The following is a 26509-nucleotide window of genomic DNA, read 5'->3' on the forward strand; positions in this document are numbered from 1 at the left end:
CTCTAAAAAAAAAAAACGACACAAATGAAGTTATTTCCAAAACAGAAAGAGACTCACAGACACAGAAAACAAACTTATGGTTACCAAAGGGCAAAGCAGGGTGGGGTGAGGGATAAATTAGGAGACTGGGATTAACATATACACACTACTATGTATAAAATAGATAGCCAACAAGAACCTACTGTATAGCACAGGGAACTATGCTCAATATTATGTAATAACCTATAAGGGAAAAGAATCTGAAATAAATAATATTTTAACAATAAAAAAGAGAAAAGATATCCAGGTTTCTTGGCACCTAAGTTCCTCCATACTGAACAAGGCATAGGCAAGGCAAAACTTGCAGCCAGCAGCTCTGTGGTGGTCCTTTTATTTGGAATAATTGTCTGTTTTTATTTTCTGTTAGTGATTATCTACTCAAAATGTATGACTGGTGGCTTTGGTAATATTTACTCATTTTCCAGAAGACAAAGTGGTGGGGACTGGAGAGACATTTCCCCTCCCTTTGACCGGATGAAGAGCTTCTCCTGGGCAGGTTGCCCTTCTTACAGAGCAAGTCCAACCTCGTGGCCGCTCCAATCAAACCATCGGGCAGGCCGGCGAGACCATGGCTTGTCTGAAGTAGAAGAGGAGAACTGAGGGACCCGCATCCATATGGTGACACCGACCCCTCCTCTCTAACCTGACTTCCAGGGAAGGGGACAGCAGAGGGGATAAGGAGAGAAGGCCAGGATGCATTCAGAGTGACGGCTGCCCCCCAAATGCACAGGGTCACCTCCAGCTCTTCCTGTCCTGTTTGCAGCACCTCTCACCTGTGACATTTCCTGTAAAGTAGTGCTGCTTGCGCACTGGTCCACGTCCACCCATGGGCCTGCCATGTGGGTAGTGTGGGAGGACACTCGGGCCCACACGGTGTCCCCTCCAGGGCAGCACGGGGTCTCCACAGGGATTCTGTCCAACCACAGTGCTGTTGCATCTCTCTGACAAACACGTAGCAAAATGCAGTGTCTTACTCTATCCTGGGAGAAGAGATGAGGAATTCTGCTCTGGAGCTAAGGAATGAAATCCCTGATCCCAACCAAAGGCCGAGTTAATGGGTATAAGGTTTACCACTGACACCCCCTTCTTGAAGAGGTCTCCCTCTACTTAAAGTCTAGGTGGTTAACGTTGTATTGCATTAGAGCCATAGGAGCAGCGTCCTTTAATGGGAAATGGACTCAGTGCAGCCTGGAAGACAGGGCTGGACCTAATGGCCACCAGATGAGCTGCACTGCCCAGGAGGAGGGCTCCCTGACCGCCTTGGGCTTGTCTGAGATGCGGTTGCGAAGGACCCGGAATATGGCAAATATGCAGCAGTGTGACACTGCTTCTCCTTCCTACGCCCCTGACTGTCTGTGATGATAAAGGTCAAAACTCTGTCCTGCTTAAGTGGGACCGGCTTCAGGATCCTGCACAAAGCAGCCCTCAGACAACCCTTACCAGTGCTCACAGCATTGAGGTAAAACACCCTTATCACCGCAGAAGCCCTCCTAGCCATAAAGCTCTGTGCTTGTGGAAGGAGAGCCAAGTATCAACCCACTTTATCTATTACTAATTAAACATTTTCTGTGTAAGGATTTATGCGTGGTACTTTTATATTCATTTTCTCTCTTAATCTTTACAAACACCCCATAAAGTAGATAGTATTATAAATCCTATTTCATCTATTTGGATGTTGAGGCTTGGAAGGATCAGACGCCTAATTATGGTTACATAGTTAGCTAGTTACTGATCAAGTACAGAAACCTAGTCTCAGGGGAGAGATGAATAGGCAGAGCACATAGAATTTTAAGGGCAGGGAAATTATTCTGTGCGATACTGTGCTGGTAGACACATAACATTATGCAGTTGTCAAAACCCCTAGGAGAATGCCCAACACAAAGAACTCCAGTGTAAACTCTGGCCTTCTTTCATATTGTTGCAATATTTGTTCAATTGTAACAAAAGTACCACACTAATGAAAGATGCTAATAATAAGGGAAACTGTGACAGAGGAAAGAGGGGACTATAGGAAATCACTCTACTATCCGCCCAATTTTCTGTAAAACTAACTGCTCTAAAATATGAAGTTTATTTTAAAAAAAGAGAGAGAAATAGAAATGATGGTGTAACTTGGTACTGAGGATCATGGAGGTAGATAGAAGAACCCACTAGAGAGAAGATGGGTAGGAAGTGTCAAGGATGACTTAAATTACAGCATATACAGCGCTGATAGAAATGAATTCACTTAAAAAAGCAGAATCTAAAGACAATTTTCAAAATGAAAAAAAAATTATTGGATGTGCTTAAAAACAAAAAACAAGCCAGTCTGTGAATGGAATCTGAGTTATTCACACAGTGTTGCCTCCATCTCCGAGGACAATTTTATCTGTTCCCTCCCGGGCATCCTCAGCACCTAATACTTTTGAGTTGACAGATACTCTCATATCTTTCCCTCCCTGAAGCAAAACTAGAAACGATCCTTACATCATTACTGGTGCAGATGTTGGGGGAGGGGTGCATCCTTAGGAAGCGTGACTTGTGTGTTATGAATGGACCACTCACTAAATAGCAGTTGTAATCCCAGCCTGCTCCCACCCAGGACTGGCTTCCCGGGACACAGGTCCTGCTTGGGAATATGATGGATCCAGCTCTCTGAGCACATGTTCCCAGGCTCCTTCTCTCCCAACGTCTCTTCCTTTCTTTTATTTCCTCTATTTGTGGGTGGACGCTGTACTTAAATCCAATGGTGGCATGCTAAGCTGCTTGTCAGCCTTCCAAAGTCCTGTCTACTGAAATGGGCAGTTTTCATGCATGCCTAAAGGTAGGTAAATTCTGACTTCTTATTAACATTTCAGGATGTTTCGACTTTAAATGAACAACCAGGTCTGCAAAACACAAAGCCCACTTGAGAGTAAAGAGTTTTGAGTCTTGTAACCATTAGCACCCCTGCAAGTGAGCGGTCTTGGACAGTCACATGGAATCCCCCAGCCTAAAAGGACATCTGCACGACTGGAAGGCCCCGTGTTTCTGGGTACAGAGACCCAGGAAAAGTCTGGATGAGGGTGGCGCGCTGTGCTAGTCTTGAAGTAGAGTGGATTTACCACAGTGTGTTAGTTTCAGGTGTTCCGCAAAGTGCCATGGTTTTGTATATATATTCCTTTTCAGATTCTTTTCCCTTATAGGTTATTACAAGATATTGAATAGAGTTCCCTGTGCTATACAGTAGGTCCTTGCTGATTATCTATTTTATGTATAATAGTGTGTGTCTGTTAATCCCAAACTCCTAATTTATCCCTCCCCACCCTTTCCCCTTTGGTAACCACAAGTTTGCTTCCTATGTCTGTGAGTCTGTTTCTGTTTTGTAAATAAGTTCATTGTTCTGTCTCTACCAGCCTGAGCTGAGAGACAAGAGTGGGTCTTGCACAGTTTCGCTTCTCTCTGGGTGCCCCTGGGCAAACCCAGTGAATTGCATGGGTTCCAGCGCATGGCTTCTTGTTGAGGTCGTCACCAAGAGACTGAGGACATGAGCACCAGACCCAGCACAGAAGACTCCCCCCAGACTGTGGTCCAGGAGACGCGGGGTCTATCCCTGCTCCTCTCCATCCCTGCTGGGCCAGGAGGCAGCATTGGCCTCCAGGATGTGCCGGCTCTGCCCATTTTGGTGAGATCGTCCGTGGGTACCAATCCAGCCCAGTCCCACTGTCTCGCTTCCAAAAGGATGGGTGCTCAGCCTTTCACGACATGCGGATGATTTACAGCCTTTATGAGGTTTCACATTCATTTCAGAGTTCCTTTTGCCAAGTTTGCGTCTCCTGTGGGGCCTTTTCTCCCTTGGGAATAAATGTCTTTGGGCTGACCTGGCCCTGGCAGGGTTTTTGCTGCAACAGTGACACCTGTTTTTGAGGACAAAGTTGGCGATTTCTGCCAGAGGAGTCTCTGTGGGGCGAAGATGGCTTTCAGATCTCCAACATCTGGAAGGATAAGTGGACTCATTTTGCAGGAATCAGCACTGCTGCGTTGAACAAGCAACATCAAACAAGAGGCCAGGGACCGGAAGAGAAAAACAAAGGGGAAAGAAAGGTTTTCTGTGTTGAAAAACAAAGAGATCAAAGACCCCGGCAGCCTGGCACAAAGCCACCTGGCCAGGAAAGGCTGAATAAGAGCTGGCTCTTGACGCCAGGAATTCTGAGTGGTTAGAGGGATCGGGTACACCTCCTCGGGGGCAGAGAGTCCTCTCCTTCTCTCCTAGGAGGCCGAGGCCAGCATCCTCAGAGCAGACTCTGATCCACCAAGGAACTGGTTTCTGCTGATGGACTTTCCCCAAGCAAAGAAGCACCCAAGGTCCACCTGCCACCCTCCTCAGCATAGGGCATGGTGAGAAATATCCTCTTTCTCCTGTTTTCCCTAAACTGGGAAAATAAGTGCTTGCTGTTGCCAGCTCATCAAGTTTACATGGTCCTCATGTTCAAAGACACAGTACCCATATTTCTTTAAAACCCTAGAAATTGTAACAGGAAACATTTATGATCAATGCCCATTTCACACTTACCTGTGAAATGAAATCTTAGGGAATAATTCTATTATTGCTGATTTTAATCTGCCTTAACTTTTAATTAAGGCAGGCCTTGAAGTGTCGATGACATATCAAATTCCTACCTTATATATATTTTTTAAAGTAGACACGTTTTTAAATGACCTTCTCTCAGGTAGTCATGTAAATACTTTCAAAATGATTATTTTGGGGTTCCAATACTATCTTCTCACCTACATGGATAGTTTGACACCCATAGGAAATCCATCAAATGAATGTCACTAATACCAGAAATGGAGGAGTTTGTTTCGTGGCGGGAGTGCTGGTCTAGGAATTAGCAGAAGCGGGCTGTCGAGGATAAGTGAGCTGGGTGTCCTCCAGCAGGTGTCTTCACTTCTCTTAGTCGTAGTTCTCCACAGATCAAATCAGGGAGTCAGAGCATAATTCAAGAGTTTTCAAAGTGTAATAGAAATCTGTTTAACACTCTTTGCATACATCACATTATCAGCAGAGAAGCCTAGTTTTGAAATTGGAAAAGGTGGAGTCTTTACTTTTTCACCCAGAGCAGCCTTGAAAAAACTCCATGGCAGCCCAAAGACCCTCATGTGGCAGTTTGCCAAGCACAGGGTAAGCTGCCTTGATGTTCTGTCCAGCCCCGTGGAAGCCATGGTCCATGGACAATGGCCACATTCCTGTGAGAACTACAAGCTGCAGATCACTACATGTGCATCCCCATCTGTGGGTGAGGATGACCCAGCCTGCGGAAGTTCTCCTGGCCATTATGAGAATCAAGGGGGACAACTCATCTGAGAAAGTTTTAATCCATGAAAAAGACTAAACAATTCCTGCTTTTAAGTAAAACTGGAAGTAATTTCACTTCCTTAGTCTTCCCTTTGCCCAACTATAAAATGAGAGATCAGATTAGGGGATCATTAATAATACCTTGTTACTTAGCACAACATGTTAAACATGACCATTGCATTTGCTTTTTACATTTCTGTGGTGCCATCCCTAGGTCCATTTTCTGGCTGAAGAAACAGGTTCATGGAGATTTGGGAGGTTGACCAGCAACCCTACTGGGATGGCTCTAAAGCCCCATCCCTGTGATTCCTGGCCCAGTGCTTGTTCATCACCCCCAAACCCCACTCCCTCCACAGTAGCCTCAAGCTCTGTAATTCTATGATTCCCTGAAACACTGTCCTCACACGCTTATAATGGAGACTTGTGGCTTTGCATAGGGTTGTGAAACCAATAACACTGTGGTTACCACAGCACTCCCTTCTCAGGTGAGCATACATAAAATATAAGCATTCCTAATACACAGCAGCTGGACCCTAGAACAGGCTGCATCTTCAGGGAAGCTCTTCAAGGTGTTTCTGTCATGTCTTCCAGGGCCGTCTTGAACCCTCGACTCCAGATGTGGGGGGCTTCGTCAGTTCTGTTGGAATCTCTCAGGAATGCGCTTTCATTCCTCATCATACCTGGACTGGATATTACAGCACGAATTCAGTTTCCCATTTCCCATTTTCCTCTCTCGTTCATGTTCATTTCACTGATTTCCCCCTTATCACTTAATACATTTTCCTCATTATTGGCATCAGGGCTGAAGGCTGCAACACAAACACTGAAAGACCAAATCAAGACTTAAAAAAAAAAAAAAAAAAAGAGCAAAATACTCCCATTTCAGATGGAGGAGCAGATGGGGCTCTTGGCACTTCAGAGGATTTAAATTGACCCTCTGCACCACGCAGGGGAAGACAGACTGTCACTGCTGACAAGGAAGCATGCAGAGACCTGCTTTCCCAACGAAGATAGTTGCATTTTGGAGCTCTTTCTGTTGGCAGTATATGACGAAAAGAAACCATATGATTTATCCTCACTCTCTTGGAACCTGAAAATGCAGCTGTGGGACCCACAACTGTCCTGGGTACAGACTTTGCACTCCCCGCTTCCACCTTGGTGGTCTGGACCCATCCACCTCTGAGCCTTGGTTTTGCTATTTGAAGGTGGTAATAAAACCATCTGCCTCTCATCATTATTGCATGAAGGAAGGTGAGTGCAGGTCAAAGTGCCCGGCACAGAGCCCTGCACATAATAGGTATTCAATACGTTGGGTTTCTTTTCCCTTTTTTTTTTTTATACATGGCCAGAGATGTGATTTTTTGGAAGCTGTCTTTTCACAACTTTCTCTTTCACAGCTGGTAAAGATAAGGACCAGGTGGGTAGCTCTGACCTTCCCTTGGATGACATTTATAAAATAAGCATGATCTATACATAGGACAAGTGTGATCGGCATTTGAGACAGGAGTTCCTTATTTTAAACAGGTTTTGAGCTTGCCTGCAAATCTTTAAAATATGGGAAACTTGGACAACCTTTAGTCACAAATCTTGAAGCTGTCCTCCTGTTCAGTTATCAAAATATGTTCCAAAGCTCTATGTCTATCCATTTTCAGCTATTCTAAGCACTGACTTCTTTTGATTGGTGTGAACTGTTCATTTTAATAATAAAAAAATCTGCTTTGAACAAATCAAACTGTTTGTGCTTGTTACTAAAAAAAAGGAAAGAAAGAAATGGCGTAAGCCAAGTGTAGCTAAGTTAAAGGATTACTTGATGATAAAATACTACAAACTCAAAGAAAGAAAATCCATTTGGGAAATTTATAAATGAAAGTGTTTATTAGAATGATTGTGAGAGAAAAAAAGGATGCAAAGAGAAAAAGCAGTGAGAATAAAAGAAGAGAGAGAAAAATGTGAGGGTGAATATACCCTCTTTGGACTTTCTGCCAGACATCGTACGTCTCCGTTTCAAACCTGTCATGGGTGCCTCATTGACCATAAGATGAATTCAGTCCTCAAGGTACAGTACACAGGGACTTTTCTGATTAGTCTGCCCAATGCTTTTCAACTCAATTTTTAATAATTCCCTAACTGTTCCTTCTATCTCAAACCATTCACACTTCCCAGACAATGCCCAGCATGGTAACTGGGCACATTGCATGTGCTCAGTGTCTGTTGTTTATCCAAACAAAAAGCTTAACAATCACTGTATTCAAGTCAATGGCTTATTAAGGATATAGACCACAGAAAATCTCAGAAATTCCATTTACTTCAAGAAACAGGAGTAAGAAGAGAGGCTGAGAACAAAACTGATTTGATAGCCATACAGAGAGCTAGCCCCCCATCCACTCCACCCTGAGCACTAAGGCATCTACACTCTTCCATCCAGGTGGGAGTAAAGAGGGAAAAGGTAAAGTATGAGGCTATAGACAGAGGGAAGGAATGACATCAGCATAATGAAGAGGAGGTCCTCCCAAGATTCTTCTTTCCTTGGCTCACAAAACACCACAGGAAGAGATGGGAGAACCAATCTCTTGAGAATGGATGTGCCTGAGGAAAAAAAAAAAAACAGGTCCAAGGACACAGTCATATCCATCCAAACACCAATTACTCCAAGTGAAGCTTGCCAATTAGTAAGCCATACACTCAGAATTTCAGATGGCTGTTTAGTACTTGACTCTTAAATCTAAGCAGAAAACCAAGAAGCACTAGACATTTGGAGGGCAGGAAGACAAATCAAAACTTAATAACAAGGAAAAGAATATTAATTAAATATATTTTTTAAGTTTCTTCATTGTAGAAGAAACTTTAAAAATATATTCTCAAAGAGATAAGATATTATTTCAATGAAACAAGAACAGAATGCTGTTAAACATGAATAATCAGAGAACAAAGCTTTTAGAAATTAAAACTATAATCCAAAAAGTTAAAAACACAATAAGAAGGTTGGAAGTTAAATTTGAGAAAATCTCCCAGAAAAATGTAACAAAAATTATGGGACATGGGAGATAGGAGAAGATAAGAAATTAAGATTTGTCTGAGAAATCAAATATCTTAATAGCAGGAGTTACAGAAAGCACAGAGTAAATAGAAGGGAAGAATTATTAAAGAAATAATAAAAGAAAATGTCTCAGAACCAAAGGACTTCAGTTCCTATTGAGTGACTCTGGTGGGATGGATTATAGCTGCCCACACCTCCCAAACAATATCTATGTCCTAATACCTGGAACCTATAATGTTGTATGTTGGGTTTTTATTTCAAGTGTTTGAAAATGTGATTGAGTTAAGGACCTTGAGCTGGGGAAATTATCCCGGATTATCCAGGTGGACCCTAAATGCAATCACTTGTGCATTCATAAGAGGAAAGCAGAAGGAGATTTGACCCATACAGAAGAGAAGGCACTTTGACCACAGAGGCAAAGACCGGAGTGATGCAACCACAAGCCAAGGAATGGTGGCAGCCACCAGAAGCTGGGAGAGGCCAGGATGGAACCCTGTCAGCACCTCGGTTTCAGCTCAGTGACACTGATTTCAGACCATATATATATATATAAAACAAAAAGCACCATAGCAAAATTTCAGAGTGCCAAGCTTAAAGATAAGAGGTTGAAAGCTTTCAGAGAGAAGAAAAAAATATCTTCAAAGGAACAGGACTCAGATAGGAATTATAATAATAATTATTACAATCCAATGCAGCAATATCCACAGAACTTAACATTCTGAGATTAAAATAATTTCTGATCTAGAATTCTATATCCAACCGAAATAAAATATTAGTTGCAAATAATTACATTTTGGCATGCAGTACCTCACTAGATGAACCTCTTCTGCACATTTTCTTGGGAAGATCCTGGAGGATATACTCAAATGAAGATGCAAACTCCAGAAAAAGAGGAAATCATGAAGTCTAGAAGGAAGGTAAGCCAAATTAGGTGTAACAAAAATGAGTTCCGAGAAAATTGGTGAAGGCAAGTTCTGAGATGACCACTGGACCACAGATTTAACACAGAACCATCCACGTTAGAGCAGGAGGATGGAAGTTCTCACAAGGATGTCTCAACAACAATGGAGTCCATATATTTACTATGCATTGGATGATACTGGATGGTATACTAAAACCCTTTTTCAAAAAGAATTATTGATAGGTTAATAGAAAAAATATTTTTTAGCAAAGATATATGTGGTAGGCATAGAATATAACACCTAAAACCTCATCGTCCATGACTGAGATCAATCAGAAGGTTTTAAACTTTTAAAAAATAGAATAAATATATATTATTTCAAAATCTGAAGTTTTAAACCAGAAGATATAACTAGAAGAGTTTGAAGTAGGTGACTCTGGACCAGGGCCCAGGCTACAATTTTTCCTAAGCTTTTATTACTCTGATTTTTGTAAGCCATGCACACTTTTTACTATGAAGTTTTTTTAAAAAAGAAGAAATTCATGGGCTTTCTCTTTACAAACAGAGTACTAATCCAGTTTCTACATGACAGTAATTGTGTTAGGTACTCCACACTAACAAAATATAGTTAGCAAATGCCAATTAAAGATGAAGAAACCAAAGCTTAGAGAAATGAGGTCATATATCCAAGGTGGTAGAACAAGGAAGCCCATGAATCATGACCTCCTAATACAGTGTATTGTATCCTATCAATCCAGGTCTCTTTGATTTGGACTCCATGTAACGAGATGAAACCTTATTCTCTTGACTTCTGTGAGCTCATTCTCTTCCCATCATCTCTCACCTTTCCTGCTTCACAGCACAGGGATAAAGGACATCTGCAGATATTAACTTCATCAGGATGGCCAGAGTTCCCAAGGATGCTTTGCAGGCAAGAGACTCAGCCTCCAGCTTCCATCTGTCCAGATGGTTCCTGGGCTGTCCAGGCCCTGAGACTGAATGAAGGCCAAAGGCACCCAGACCTTAGCATGACCTTGAGTGAGGCTGATTCCTGCCTGGTTGTTTATTCAGGCAAAGAAGACACATGTGCTCTTCTCTGACCTGCTGAGTAAACGAAGTAAGAGTACAAGATGTGCCACATCCCATCCTTGCCCTCAAGACGTCCACGGGCAGAAACTAGATATCCATTGAGAACTAGTAAAAACACATTTTAGAATCTAAAATTGTGGAACTTAGAGGAAGGAAAAATCACTTTTGGCTGAAACATCAGAAAAGGCTTCATGGAGATAGTAGCATTTAATCTGGGCTCTAATGAGCAGACAATTTCAATCACACCCCTGGATTCCCAGTGTGAAATGCCTCAGTCCTGTCCTGACACCCGTCCCCAAGGCAGGCCTGACAGCTGTTTCCTCTGAACCTGAAGTGCCCTCTGCAGACGTGTGTCCTAACACCCATGGCACTGTTGGGCTCTGAGTACCTCAGGGCTTGGGAATCGTCTTAACCAAAAACTAAAGGTTGCTTGGCATTTATTAGCATCTATTAAAAATACTTGCCAAATGAAAGAAAAAAACGCATGCCTGTTCTGTCCTATCAACTCAGCTCCTATCAGAATCCCTGGCTGTTTAACTGAGGCACTGGAATTTCAGAGGGGTAGAGACCATTTTAATAAAGTGCATCTCAACATGATTCAGGGGGGCACTGCTGAGTGCTGGGCTTGAGGACACAGGCCGAGATGAAGGGCCAAGGTCCTTTTTCAGTCTCGCTAGTTACCAGATTGGTCTAGGAGAACACGGAGTTTCCAATGGCTGACAAGTACTGTTTTCAATCTGTCATTTCAAAGAGTATTTTCGAAATATATACACACTGCTATATTTAAAATAGATCACCAACAAAGACTGTATAGCACCGGGAACTCTGCTCAATATTCTGTAATAGCCTAAATGGTAAAAAAAAATTGAAAAAGAATAAATACATGTATATGTATAACCAAATCTCTTTGCTGTACACCTGAAACTAACACAACATTGATAATCAAATATACTCCAATACAAAATAAAAATTTTAAAAAAAGAATGGGAAAAAACAATGTAAGTGGAAATGAAGGTGTTTTCCTTCTTAATTCATGACTGATGCTTTCCCTTGAGACTCCTAACTCCCTTGGAAGCTGGAAATTTGAATACCAAACAACTTTGATATATTATTGGGGGTTCGATGGCTCCCAAGTGAAAAGACAGATCTTCAAAAGTAAAAACACCAGCCCTTGGGGCTGGTACTTCAGGCCTGAGAACTGCAACCAGAATAGAATAGTTAAGGGGTGTGTGTGTGTGTGTGTGTGTGTGTGTGTGTGCGCGTGCGAATGTTTGTCTTTGGGAGCATTTTTCCTGATGTTAGGGAAAAGAAGGGTTTATTTTTCCACTGCCATTCACACCAGCTGCCATGAAGCAGCAGTAAAGGCCCCCTGGTGCAGCACTCTGGCCATAGATCATGGCGCCAGCCCCAGCTGCAGATGGACCCAGCAGCTGGCCGGAGAGGTGCTGAGCTCACCCCCCTCCCAGGCTCCCTCGCCTCACTCCCCAGATTTATGAAGCAGGAAGCAGCCAGCCAAAAAAGCTAAAGACAAAAAGCCCAACTGCTCTTCTTTTTCTTTTTTTTTTTTCCTTAAAGCCAACACACCTAACTAGTGCAAGAGTCTGCCACCTGCATGTGTCAGGAAGCCAACACCTTGGACCCAGAAGAGAGCAACGTGTGCAGATGCTGTTAGGAAGTTTCAAGTCCTCAGAGTTTCCCATCATCCGGGTCCAGGAAAGGTTGAGGGACAGTAGTCACATTTACTGCACGACCACTCTGAGCTGGACTTGTGACAGACTTTTACACTGAATCACCAAGTGACACTTGGGAGAGAAAAGGTTAAGGTGAGCTGAACATCATGCCCAGATTGGCATGGTCAAGAGTTGCTTCCCACTGGGGGCTCAGGGCTGGGTTTTATGCCACTTATTTTATTTTATTTTTATTGAAGTATAGTTGATTTACAATGTTGTGTTAGTTTCAGGTTAGTTTCACAGCAAAATGATTCAGTTATATCCATTCTCTTTTAGATTCTTTTCCCTTATAGATTATTACAAGATACTGAGTATAGTTCCCTGAGCTATACAGTAGGTCCTTGTTGGTTACCTATTTAATACATAGTAGTATGTGTATGTTAATCCCAAACTCCCTCCCCGACCTTCCCCCTTTGGTAACCACAAGTTTGTTTGTTTGTTTGTTTATAAATTTATTTCTTTCTTTTTGGCTGCGTTGGGTCTTCATTGCTGCGAGCACACTTTCTCTAGTTGAGGCAAGCGGGGGCTACTCTTCATTGCAGTGCGCGGGCTTCTCATTGTTGTGGCTTCTCTCATGGTGCACAGGTTCTAGGCACACGGGCTTCAGTAGTTGTGGCACTTGGGCTCAGTAGTTGTGGCTCGCAGGCTCTAGGCGCACAGACCTCAGTAGTTGTGGTGCACGGGCTTAGTTGCTCCGTGGCATGTGGGATCTTCCCAGATCAGGGCTCGAATCCATGTCCCCTGCATTGGCAGGCGGATTCTTAACCACGGCACCACCAGGGAAGTCCCACAAGTTTGTTGTTGAAAGGAAGCTTTAGAACTTTCTAGAACTCTAGAACTTCTCTACAAGACTTTGGAATAAGCCATTGAATTGGTGTTTCAATCGTCATTAACTGAGACTTAGATGGATTTTTTTCTTTTTACAGTTTCACATCATACCTGGTAAAGAGCTCAAAACCTCAAGTTAAGTCTGGGGTGGAGAGATTATCACACTAAGTGAAATAAGCCAGACAGAGAAAGACAAATATTGTATGATATCCCTTGTATGTGGAATCTAAAGAAAAAGATACAAATGAACTTATTTACAAAACAAACACAGACCCACAGACATAGAAAACAAACTTATGGTTACCAAAGCGGAAAGGTGAGGGAAGGATAAACTATTAGGAGTATGGGATTAACAGTACACACTATTATATATAAAATAGATAAACAACAAGGGCCTACTGAATAGCACAGGGAACTATACTCAATATTTTGTAATAACCTATAAAGGAAAAGAATCTGAAAAAGAGTACATATCTCTGAATCACGTTGCTGTACACCTGAAACTGAAACACTGTAAATCAACTATACTTCAATTAAAAAAATTTTTTTACATTCACATTGTAGGGCCCAAGAGCTTGGTGGCTGCAGTTTAGCTACGAGGCTCCTCCCAGTGTCTGGCTCCAGCAAAGTCAGGGTTTAGGGCTCCTGGAGAATCAAGCATGCAGCTGTCAAAGTTCACTATTTTCTCAGCATCCAAGGGCAGGCAGTCAACTGCATTGGTATAAAGGAGATCAGAGCGACAGTGCAGGTGCCACAGACGGACCCCCATGTGCATGTGCTTTTATGTGTCCAGACAGGACATTCCTCAAGGCCAGAACCAACCCCCATCCAAGGAAATAACAATCATGATCTTGAGTCCACAGGGCTAGGATTAAGACAGTGCAAGCCCAGGGTGTGTCAGTGGACCATTCTGTTGCCCCAGTGGTTTGGGGCTTCTCTCGGGGACACCCACACTTCACCCTTTGTGTACAGGCTCAGTTGTCCTCCCATCAGCCCCAGACAGCAGCTTTAAGCATGAGGACACCTGTTTTTAACAGCAAATGACTTGGTGATCATTACCCAATATCTAATAAAGTGAGACCTTTAAAGAGGCTGAAGAGAAACAGATGTTTCCAGGATTTAATGAAGGGGAGTCATGCACCATCGTACAGCAGAACCCAGTCACATGCATTATAAAGTGGCCAAACGTCCTCGCTGGGTGTTTGGATAAGCTCGGTGGGAACGGCCCCTGGACAGCTTGAGTTGACTCCAGTGCAAGCTCAGCTAAACATCACACGCTCACAAATACACACCTGTCTTGTATGTGTGCATGCACACCCACCCAGTGCCCAGGCTGCCTGCAGGCAACAGTTAAATAAACTCACTGCCACGAATGACCTTCAAAAAGGAACCAACCCACTGCGGACATCTGAAGCCTGGATACATTGAGTGCACTCAGGCCAAGGGTTACAGAGGAAAAGAGCTAACTCTGCAGCCAGTCACACCCGGGCTCCCCCTCTCACGAGCTGCAGAGACAGGGACAAATTATTTATCTTGAGGCTCTATTTCCTCATCTGTGGAATTAGATGACCAAATATTACAAGACCTAAAAAATTCAATTTGTGGATTGCTGAGTTGTGAAATACTATTGTATAATGCAGGTGAGCCCTAGGAAAGTTTTTTAAATGACCAAGGAGCCTGTAAGTCAAGATAAAGTCTCCCCTCATCCATCCTATTGCATGTTTTCTCCTTTCGCAGTGGAGCCCTCATGCGTCAGCCCCTAGCTCCTTGATCAGTTTTCCAGAGTCACGCTCCTTGGTCTGGGGTGCCAATGAGTGGGGCAGGGCCCTGCTGACCTGTGCTCCGGGTGTGCAGGGCGAGTGGGCAGCCCGCTGCTCCCCAGATGCACAGAGGGAAGGCACCTTCTGCAGCCAGTCTTGTTTTCTTCCTCTCATCACTCTGTGTGGCCTCCTAGCCTCTATCCACTGGCCATGAGGCAGTGTCCCCCCAAACCCTGCACAATATCGGGGATCTGGGTAAAAACCTGGTTTTTTGACACAACCGGAGCTCAGCCATTTCCCCAGGTGGCTTCTCTCACCTGCCCCACATGCTTTTAACTCTCTTTAGCTCACCTTGCCTCCCACCCCAGTGGACCCTAATCCTTCCAACCCCAGACAGCCTAGGACAATCCACTTGTCCATCCAATCTGACTTCTCTGAGCTATGCTGCCTTAGCCCACTTCCCTCCACTAGGTCATCGTAGTAAGTGACCAAGCATCACCTCAGTGGACTCCCACTCCAAACGAGGCACCTCTGCCCCAGCCAGCAGTCTGTGAGTGAACACAGCCTGTCCAGCAGCTGGCAGGCTTCTCATCTGAGCCAACTCCTGGTACACAAACTGCTTGTCTGTCATCTTCAGTATGATAGCCATTGCATTGTGTGTGTGTGTGTGTGTGTGTGTGTGTGTGTGTGTGATCATGCATGTACACACATGTCAGTGTCTGCACAAAATGAAAGCTGTCCAACTCTCTCTCTCGCAATTACCCCTCCAAAATTTTAATGTTCTGGTTGGTTCCCATCAGCACCGTGTGCATCATCTTCTCTTCTCATGCTCAATCCTTGTCTCTCCTGATGGAACACCTAAGGGGAAATGGGAACATTTCCAAAACACCCAAAATGCAGTCACGTGGTCACTCCCTTTTGCAGCCACAGACTCTGTAGGGTAGAGATTACGACCTTCATTTTAATCATCACATTTGTTGAGGTTTACTATGTGCATTCACTGTTTCAAACATCTTTGCCTGCCTGCCTGACCTCATTGAACAAACACTAGGGATGGAGTTCAGAGAGGGTCTGATGGGGCCAAAGTAGCCCAGGTAGCAGGGGGTCAACCAGGCCTAGAGGCCCCTAACTTGTCTGTGACTTCACTTACAGCTACAGAAGGGCACAGACATGAGACCACTTCTGTCCTGCAATTTAGAAGGCCCAGGAGACTTTTTAAATGCATCTTTCTCTGAGAAACAACAGGCTTGTCAGTGACCTCAGAACTCCCAGTCCTGATGAAAACCGCACGTGATTCCTTCTTCCAGAAAAGCCTCATTCTGGCTTGTGGCCCTGCTCTCCTGGCAACCTCGGCAGAAGCCATTTTCTTGGCCTCACTTGTGACATAATAAATCTTGAGCCTTAACTAGATTATTGTATCTATGGGCACATATATTTAGCTTGGAAGGAATACTAAAAATTTGAGACTCAGTGCATCTTCTTTCACTCCAGGAACAGCATAGAATCGATGCAGTTCCAGAATTGATTTGGAAATAGGTGTGGAAACAGACACTGTGTCCTGTGCTCCTTCACACACACACACACACACACACACACAAGGCCAAGACTTCCTGGAACAAACAAACAAAGAAGTCAGGATATCATAACCTCCGAGGTAACCTCTAGGGCCTCAGCGTCTTTGCAGAACTTTTGCAAATGTGATCTCATTGGAATCTCATGGTGACTCAGTGAGGGGGCTAGGGAAGCAGTGAAACCACATTTGTCAGGTGGAGAAATCTGCTCAAAGGGTGAACGAGTTGCTCTGGATTTGTGGCAAAACTAGAACCATGCCTTGACCTCTGGCTTCCGGTCCCACATTCTTTTATACTAAAACGCTCAGAAATCATTGTAATTCACGAACAGCAGTCACAGTGGTAGTAACGATAGAGTAATAGCACCAGGAGAAACAGTTGTACTGGAAGACATATTAATAGCAGAAGCAGCAGCCAAGGTAGAATTATTGAAATATTAGAAATAACAGCAGCCATGGTGTTAACAGTAGTGACAGGGGCTTAAGCATTAGCAGCAGTATGAGGGCAACGGTAATGAGCATAATGTGAGTCACATGAACGGTAGGATTTGTACGGAAGTATCTACATAAACAACATTCACAGAAGTAGAGAAACCATTAGAAAAGTGTGTTACCCATCACACCTTCATTACTAAAACTCCCCGTTATACTTGCTAACAGAGTGTAATTACAGGAATAATGGCAGCAAGAGTGAAAACTACACAGTTTATTGGCATCTACTGAGGGTCTGGCTCTCCACAGGCATCATTCCTAAACTCTGTCATGATTCTGCAGTGTATGAATCATTATCCCACTTTCCAGACAAAGACAGCTCAGCTCAATAAAGTAACTCAGCCAAGGCCAAACTTTTAATAGGTAATAGGGTCAGGATTTGAATTCAAGTCAGAACAAACCTAAGGCTTATGCTCCGAACACTTTGGAGCCCACGTTTATAAATCAAGAACTGAAGATAGGACATGGACAAATAGAAATACACTAGGGGCAGAATTTTAAGTCACTTGTATCATGACGGAAAAGATAAAAGTAGACAAAACACATCCCAAAGAGGAGTCTTAAATAAAATGTTAATAAGGTGAAGAGAATCAATTCATGTCTAACATATGCCATGGGAACAGAAGATAGGTAAACAGTTTCAAGTGTCCGTGTAACAGCCCTTTAAAATGAATTGAAAACAGAATATAGATATGTACATATATATATGTATAACGGACTCACTTTGCTGTATACTTGAAACTTACACAATATTGTATGTTGACTATACTTCAATTTAAAAAAATGGACCTTTTATGAGGTCACAAGAAAAAACTCATTAAATCCCCAAAGAGTAGAAATGCTATATACAACGATGGGGAAAATAACCCAGAAATTAAAAAACAAAGTTAGAAAATAAAACTAACCATAAAAGCCTTTCATGAGGAAATTTAAGAAATTCCATTTAACAATACTTTGGTCAAAGAGTAAATCCAAACCTCAAAACTGAAGGTGTGAAGTTTCTGGACATAAGGACAGTGAGAACGTGAAATGCCAGAGTCACAGAACAGGACTGTAAGGTTCTCAGAGGGGATTTCTCTGCCATTATCATGCATGTTAATCAGAAAGTAAAAATGGAAATGTGTTATTTAATTATTTAATGCAAGAAATTAGAAAAACATAAGAAAGGTAAAATTAAGGAAAGCAGAGCAAAAGAATTAATAAAGATAAAAGCAGAAGTTATTTACTTAGGGAAAAAAGTAGTAGCATTAATAAATAAAATGGAGAAAAACATTAAAAAATGTTTAAAAACCAACTCCTGGGGCTTGGTGGCGCAGTGGTTGAGAGTCCGCCTGCCGATGCAGAGGATGCGGGTTCGTGCCCCGGTCACGGAAGATCTCACATGCCGCGGAGCGGCTGGGTCCGTGAGCCATGGCCACTGAGCCTGCGCGTCCGGAGCCTGTGCTCCGCAACGGGAGAGGCCACAGCAATGAGAGGCCCGCGTAACGGAAAAAAAAAAAAAGACAAAGAATGAATAATGCGTATGTTAAAGATGCCTATTCAATGGACAATAATCAGGAAAACGTTAATAGCACCGATGTTGTATATGCTCTAGCCTGCTGCGTTTCGGAAGAAAGCTAACAACGTTTCCAGGGTTTAAAAACCACAAATGATTTCATGTGATCAGTACTCTTTCAAAGCAGTACAACACTGAGATATAAAGTAGGGAAAACCCCCACTTTGTCAGCTAGAAATAAGCCAACAATACTCGTTGAGATTTTCAAGGTAAATAAAACTTATTCTTTAGAGAAGTGAATCCCAGGGAGATTCATCAATACACTTTTTTTTAAAGCTTTAAAATGAAATCACACTCCTTTTTGGTGGAATTACCTCTGGGAAACAGAACATTAATCCCTTTCTGGTCATTTTTTTAAAAATAAATAAATGGTCTTCAATTTTGTCAAGTCCAGGGGGCTCCATAGAAATGACTTGTGGGAGGACACTATGCTTTGTTCATTTCTAGGGCTCTGTCTCACTCTGCTTCCTGCCAGGTGCCTTCCTGCCACGTGCCTAGGACCAGGATACAGAGGTTCTCAACAAGTTGAGAATTAAGTGACCCGCTAGTAACAGCTATGTCTACAAAGCTCTCTGTAGTTCTAGAAGTGTTCTCACACCCCCATCTCTATTTGATCTTCACAACAGCCTTATGAGCTGTTTTAGGAAGGGGTAGTCTTGCTTCCAAGGGAAGAAATGGTGGGCAAAGGCGTGAAGTGAGGCCCAAGACCATACAAGCAGAAGCAGAACCTGGGGTCTTCCGACTTTCTCCTTCTAATTCCCAGCTGGCAAGAAGGCAACACACTGCATTCCAGCCCGGAGGCTAAACGGAGCCGCTCAGAGTGAATGAGAAAGATCTGGAATCACTCTGCTCACTATGCAAAGAAGTCTTTTTATTTATGAAAGAAAGAGTTTGCTTTGCCCAAACATCTCACCCTTAAGACTGGTGAGCAAATGTTTCTGTTCCCATATTCTGAGTAGAATCTGGCAGTAGAAGGAAAAATATTAGGTCCCTTCATTAAAGTTTTAAATAGATCTCCTTTTCATCCATGCATGGATTTGTAATCAGGCTAGACCCTAAGATACAATACTAACCACTGCAATGACTAAACCCAGTTAACTTTATACATGTTTATTTCAATGAATGGAACCCTTAGAGGATTCGTACTCTTGTCTATATTTTACAGATGAAGAGCAGATGTGGAACCTGCAGTTCAGAGATGGAGCAGAGTGGGTCCAAGGTCCCACAGGCATTAAGGGGCAGAGAAGATGGGAGGGCAATGCCTACCTCAAAGCCCTTCAAAGGATTAAAAGTGGCTGAAAACGCTTTCGAAGGGAGAAGGCAAAACCCGTTTAATTGTTTCTTATTCTCGCTTCCTGGGGGTCTAGAGGGCACAGTAGTAAAACCTTTCCCAGGTGAGGCCACCGAGGATGAGTGAGGTTGAGTGACGTGCCTGAGGTGACTGGCAGAGCAGGGACCAGAGCCCCCCCTGGGCGGGTGTGTCTTTGGGGTTCCCTCTCATTCTACTAAGGAGAAAGGAGCCTATGGGGAGAAACCATTATCTGGGCAAGAACAAATCTCCTGGCCTGAAGAAGAAAAAGCAGTTACTGAAGGACTTCTAAAGTGAAGGTTGATTTTTAGGTTATCTTGAAAGGGGACCTCTTCAAACAGGTGTGTCCATCTGGGATGTGGACTAGGTGCATGGGGAGGATGTACCTGTCCATCACCTGTCTCTGGACCCCAGGATGGGACTCCACCTACTGGCAGTGTGACCCCCGGGGACCAGGGTGAGGCGATGGCCGGAGAGGCCTGGTCTCAGTCAGAGACGTGCATGGCAGGGTCTGCTCAGCTGCCCCAAATATCACACGGTCCTTTCTGAACCTCAGCACTTGCTTTTTCTTTCTTTGCTGCCCTTCTTGTTGTGGTTAAGGGGGAAAGAAAAAATAAAGTATTCTGAAAGAAGTTGAAAGGAAGCTAGGTGCGTACAGGGTGGAAGGGCAGGAGGCAGACGCAGAATTCGCCACTTACATGGCAAACAAAAACGACAAAATAAAAAATAACAAAAGACCTCAAAGCACAGGCCCGCCAGAAACTGGAAACACGAAGTGCTGCAGTGCCACCTGCTGGCTGTTTCTTGGCACTGCATGCTGGCCGGCTTCTCAGAAATGCAGGGATGCTTGACTCAAACCCCAATTCCAGAGATTGTGAGCTCCAAGCTCTCGCCCACTTTTTCCTCTTGCAAACTTCTTCCGGCCTCCGTGGGCCCTCCTCTTCAGATGAACCTTGGGTTTCCCTCCATGCCAGAACGGACCCTGCGCCAGGTTATTTCCGCGAGCGTGCACACACATGCACATATTTCGCCCACCGCAAACACTTTGTAAGGTTCCTTAACGGTCCAGGAATGACCACACCAAGGAATTCACCCTCCACCACCTCCGGGTTCTCTCGCCCTTCTTCCTGCCTTCATGTGTCCGACAAGAACCAGAAACTCCTCTCCAGGGCTGATCTCAGCTAGAAACCTTAAATATGTTCACGAAAGAAAACCTTCCTGAAAAATGTAACAATGCTCCACAGAGTAGGATTCTCCTGAAAGCATTTGCTCCATCTTATTACACCTCGAAGCCCGAAAGGGCCTCGCTGCCCAACTGCAGGGCAGCTCCCTAGAACTGGACGCCACTGTGAGCGCAGGTCTCATTCCCCACTGGTGCTTCTCCGCCATCTCCCTGCAGACCAGCCCTCCCTCTGCTCCTCAGGTGGGGACACCCCAAGTTTATCTGGCCTCGTGAGCATTAATATGACTTCAGACTTTCTTGAGAAGGACTCCGAATGGCCCGCCATGGATTCCTGCCCATTGCCCACATTCTTTAGGTGGATGAGGGGTATGTGGATCGTTTTACAAGATGCTGGCCTCACTGTGCAGCCATAAGGAAGCCACCCCCCACCCCCCCCGCCACCCCCAGCAGCCCTTCAAGTTTATCTGGCCTCGTGAGCATTAATATGACTTCAGACTTTCTTGAGAAGGACTCCGAATGGCCCGCCATGGATTCCTGCCCATTGCCCACATTCTTTAGGTGGATGAGGGGTATGTGGATCGTTTTACAAGATGCTGGCCTCACTGTGCAGCCATAAGGAAGCCACCCCCCCCCCCCCCCGCCACCACCAGCAGCCCTTGGCCTCGAGTAGATGTTCGGAAAGTCCACTGTTCTGTGTCCTGACCAGGATGTCTGTGGTCAGTCCCACTGCCTCCCTTCCATCCCCACCCTGTGCTCAGAGCCAGTGAGTAAGTGAACGAACAGGTAGAGCAGAGTACCTGTTACTCCCCTAAATCCTCACACTATGTGGCGTCCAGTTCAGGATCGCAGGGTCTGAGTACACGTACCACACGCCTTCAAGCTCAGCTGGTCCTACTCTCTCTTTCAAAAATCTGTAAACCAGAACAAAATAAAATCATTATAAGGCATAGGGCACATAAATAAATGGCATGTCCGTCCTTGGGGCTGAGGCTATGATTTGAGAATAGATTTGGGAACTAGAGACATAAAACTTTCTTTTGAAAAATCCCCACTCACGGCTGTTTCTGAATCTTTCAAAAGCTGTGCAGGAGCAAAACTCTTTGCAATATTCATTCATATACTTGTTGCTTCTTCAAAACGATTGCATCTTTGCCTAAGTCACCTTTAATTATGAGGGGAAAGTCTTTCTGTTAGGAGAGAGATGTTGTCAGTGGTTTAATTTTAACCTTTCTGGTGGGTGTGTAATCTTATTCCAATGCAGGTTTGGTTTGCAATTTCCTGGTAACTAGTGATGCTGAACACCTTTTCATGTGTTTATTAACTAATCATGTATTTTATATTGTGACATGGCTATGGAAGTCTTGTGTCCACCTTTTAAAATCGGGTTGGTTCCCTTCCATTATTGATTTGAAGGAGTTCTTTATATATTTTGGATATAAGTTCTTTGTCAGATAGTATATCGTAAATATTTTCTCCCCAGCTTGTCTTTTCATTTTCTTCATAGCCTCCCTTTTCGAGCGTTAGTTGTGATAAAACCATTCTCTCAATCTTGTTCTCCCACGGTTAAAATTTTTGTATCCTCTCAAAAAAATATTTGCTTACCCCAAGGCCACAAAGATATGCTCCTCTGTTTTCTTTCAGTAGCTTTTATGCTAAATCTATGATCAACCTCAAGTCATTTTTGTGTAGGTTGTGGGGTAGGTACTGAGGCTCAGGTCTTCCACGTGGAGTTGTTAGGAAAACTCACGATCGAATTGCCTGGGCACTCTTGTTAAAAGTCAATGTACCACATTTACGTGCATCTATTTGGAGGCTCTCTATTCTACTCTTTTGATCTATTTGTCCAAAGATGAATAAGCCTATTCTGTAAAAAGCAAGCCAGGGAGTATTTTAGGTTTTGCAGGCCATGTGGTCTCTGTTGAACAGACTCACCTCTCCGCTTGTGGTGTGAAATAGTCAGAGTGTGTGGTGTGGCTGTCGTCCAGGGGAACTTCTGTAATACTGAAAGGCAAATTTCACATCGTGTGTCACAAAATATTCTTCTTCTGATTTTGTCGAACTTTTAAAAATGTAAAAGTCATTCTTACAACTGTACAACAGCAAACAGCAGGCTGTTTTTGGCTCACAGCTGTGGTTTGTCAACGCATTTTTGTCTATCCTTATCCCCAAACCACAGGGTCTTGATTACTGTAGTTTTATAAGAAATTTTAAAATCGTGATGTGAGTCGTCCAAGTTTTTTTTTTTTTTCCAAGATTGTTTTGTCTATTCTAGGTTCTCTGCATTCCCGTATAAATTTTAGAACCAACTTTCAATTTCTATATGAAACATCTGATAAGACCTTGAGAGTACGTTGAATCTACAGAGCAATTTGGGGAGAATTGACATCATGGCACTACTGAGTCCTCCAGTCCTCACATAGCGTATCTCCCTTTCGTTCAAGTTTTCCTCAAATTCTCTTACCAATGGGTTGAGATTTTAAGAGTAAACATTTTATACGTATTTTGTTAAATATATTTCTAAGCATTTTGTATTTTTGCTGCTGTTAAAAATGGATTTTTAAATTAATTTTTCAAATGTTTGCTGCTAGCCTAGTGAAATACAATAAATTTTATATATTGACCTTGTATCCTGCAACATAACTAAATTTATTTGATGCTTCTAGTATTTTTGTGTAGATTCCTTGGGGTTTTCTACGTAAGTAATCATATCAGCTACAAACTAAGACAGTTCTCCTTCTTATCCAAATCTTTATGCCTTCTAGTTCTCTTTCCTGCCTATTGCATGAACCAGGAACTCCAGTACAATGTGGAATAGAAATGGAAGGAGTAGATAGCCTTGCCTTGTTCCCAATGTTATGGAAAAAGCATTCACTATTTCACTGTAAGTTGTAGGTGAAGCCCCTAAACAGATCGCAGTAGTTCCTGCCTATTCCTAGTTTGCTGAGAGCTCTCACACAAATGGAAGCTGACTTTTGTCAAATGCTTTTGCAATGTTCACTGAGATGATTGTATGATTTTTATTTTTATTCTGTTATTATGGTGAATTATACTTTTGGTATATTTTTGCTTTTCAGTTACTAAATTTAATGAGAATTTTCGCATCTGTGTTTCTGCAGTTTCCTTACATTCTAATCTTTGTCAGGCTTTGGTATCAGGGTTATAAATAAGTTGGGTAGTGTTCACTCTTCATCTAGTTTCTGAATGAGTTTGTATGTAAGATTTTTTAACATTTCTTCTTTAAATATTTGATAAAGTTTACCAGTCAAACCCTCTCAGCCTGGAGGTTTTTTATTTTGTTTGTTTTGGGAAGGTCTTTGCTTATAAATTCAGTTTCTTTGGTAGATGTAGAGATGTGTGGATTTTCTATTTGTTCTTTGTCGCTTGTGGTTAGTTGTGTTTTTTTCAAAGACTTCTCTATTTCATCTAAGTTGTCAAATGTAGTGGCATGAATGTGTTCATAATCTTGCTTTCTTTTTAGTGTCTAAGATTTTTGCTCTGATATGTTGGGGTTAGACAAAAAGTTTGATTGGGTTTTTCCACAACGTCTTACAGAAAAACTGGAATGAACTTTTTGGCCAACCCAATAGTTTCTTCAATTCCTGATACTGGTAAAGTCACATCACTTTAGCATTTCAATTCTGAAAAGATCATTCCACTTTGTAGGGTTAAAGTGGAATGGGACCAGAGCTTTTGGCTCACCTTTAGTGTGTGCACATCACATGGTACCTCCTTAAATCTCTTCCTTGAGCCACACCTATTCAGGGAGGGACAGTAATTCTGTCTTTGACTTCTAAGAATTATTATAGTTCTTATGTTATAGTAGTAGTAATAGTAGTATAGGTCACATGTTGCTTCCATATTAAACCGTAAATTCTTTACTGACTATATTTTCATAGCCTAGCATGTCTATAAAGCCTTAATCATAAAAAAAGAAAGGGAGGGAGGGAGGAAGGAAGGAAGGAAGGAAGGAAGGAAGGAAGGAAGGAAGGAAGGAAAGAAGGAAGGAAGGAAGGAAGGAAGGAAAAGAGGAAGGAAGGGAGGGAGGGAGGGAGGGAGGAGAAAGGTAACATTTGTGTGAGGATAATCTTAATAGTTCATATTGCCCTAACTTTAGAGACAAATTTTAAGAGCCTTTCCAGGGTAAACACAATGCTAAAAAATATAGTAGTGAAAAGATGCTCCACATTGTACATCATCAGGAAAATGAAAATTAAAACAACAATGAGGTACCACTACATGCCTATTGTAACAGCTAAAATCTGGGACACTGACAACAGCAAACACTGATGAGTTTGTGGAGCAACAGGAACTCTCATTCATTGCTGGTGGGACTGCAAAATGGTGCAGACACTTTGCAAGACAGTTTGGTGGTTTCTTACCAGAAAAACATATGTTTTCCATATGTCCAGCAATTGCATTTCTTGGTACTTACACAAAAGTAGTTGCAAACTTATGTCCACACAAACTCTTGCATGCAGATGTTTATATCAGATTTATTCATAATTGCCAAAACTTAGAAGCAATCAAGATGTCCTTTGGTAGGTGAATGAATAAATGAACTGTGATACATCCAATGTAATATTTTTCAGTGCTAAAAAGAAATGAGCTATCGAGCCATGAAAAGACATGGAAGAACCTTAAATACACATTATTAAATGAAAGAAGATAATATGAAATGCTACATACTACATGGATACAACTAGATAACTTTCTGATAAAGGCAAAACAATGGAGAGAGTAAAAAAAAAATCAGTGGTTGTCAGGGATTGGCGGACTGGGGAGAGATGAATAGGTGGAACACAGAGGATTTTTACGGTTGTGAAAATACTGTGTATGGTGCAATAATGGTGGATACATGTTATTATACATTTGTCCAACCACAGAATGTACAACACCAAGAATGACCCCTAATGTAAGCTATGGACTTCGGGTGATGATGTGTCAGTGTAGGTTCATAGATTCCAGCAATGTGCCCTCTGGAGGGGGCTGTTGAGATTGGGGGCAGGCATGTGTGTGGGCGTAGGCAGATGGTAAACGGGAGATCTCTCTACCCCCAGCTCAGTTTTGCTGTGCACCTAAAATTACTCTAAAATACTGTCTTAATAATAATAAACCAAAAGGCTATCATTCCAGAGGGATGCTCAGTTACAGGTGGCTCTGATAGTGATGACAACAAGTTCTTGATAAAACACCTTTACCTTCTTGCTCACAAGAAGGACAGGACACCCTACAGAACACCCATGGCCAAGGGACCATGGTTAATTTGCAGTAACTCCCTGCAGGATGGGCAGTGCCACAGACACCTGGGGACCAGCCGCTCTTAAGTTATGTGCCCCCCACGTCCAGTGCACGTGTGTTTAGAAGTTGGGCTACAACTAACAAGGAATTATTCTACTGATGACTGCTTAGGTTGGACTACTTTGAATCTTCTCTAGTTATTATATTTAGGAGGACTGAATACACCCAAGCTAATGGGGCTTCAAGGAATTTAGTTTCATCCTCACCACCTGGTCGAAAATGCTCCCAGACCTTGGAGATATCTCAGGTTCAGTTCCAGACCATGGCAATAAAGCCAGTAGCACAATGAAGAAAATCACACAAATTCTTTCATTTCCCAGTTCATGTAAAACTTATCTTTACACTATACTGTAGTCTATTAGGTGTGCAATTGCATTATGTCTAAGAAAAAAAACAATGTACAG

This window comes from Lipotes vexillifer, unplaced genomic scaffold (genome assembly GCF_000442215.2).
Source record: "Lipotes vexillifer unplaced genomic scaffold, Lipotes_vexillifer_v1.1 scaffold356, whole genome shotgun sequence".
Classification (NCBI taxonomy): domain Eukaryota; kingdom Metazoa; phylum Chordata; class Mammalia; order Artiodactyla; family Lipotidae; genus Lipotes; species Lipotes vexillifer.